The following is a 551-nucleotide window of genomic DNA, read 5'->3' on the forward strand; positions in this document are numbered from 1 at the left end:
GGGGACATGTCTCCCCTGACACCAGACCGGCTTCTTGCCTAGGGAAACATTTCAGGACATGGGTGAAGATCAGAGCAGCACGTTCACCCCTCCAACATCCCCCACGGGTGAGCACCAAGAGTTGCGGGGCCAGCTGAGCTCCAACCATGCAGCCTGACCTTCCCCTGGGCACCCGGCACCTCTGCTGCTGCGCCCCGGCCCTTCCCAGGGCGGTTCTGTTTGATGGGTCACTGGGGACCATCTGCTCCACACAGCTCATCATCATCCATCCCCAGGGTGCCCAGAGGAGATGGTTTCCCTGGAGAAAGACCTGCTGAGCTGACGCTGCAGGGAGCGGGCGCAGGTGGCAGGGAGGGGTTTTGCTCTCGCCTGTCCAAGAGCAAAGGGAGGTGAGGAAAGCTGCCGTGAGCCAAGCCCTGCGGGCAGCTCCTCGGCAGCCAGACAGCCCCAAACCCAGGCAGTCCCTGCCAGGCTGGTGGGTACGACGTGCACAAGTGACAGCAGGAGCAGTGTCAGGGACCTGCAGCCCAGAGGCTGATAGGGGTCTCGCG

Source organism: Antrostomus carolinensis, unplaced genomic scaffold (genome assembly GCF_000700745.2).
Source record: "Antrostomus carolinensis isolate BGI_N321 unplaced genomic scaffold, ASM70074v2 scaffold32206, whole genome shotgun sequence".
In the NCBI taxonomy this organism is placed as follows: domain Eukaryota; kingdom Metazoa; phylum Chordata; class Aves; order Caprimulgiformes; family Caprimulgidae; genus Antrostomus; species Antrostomus carolinensis.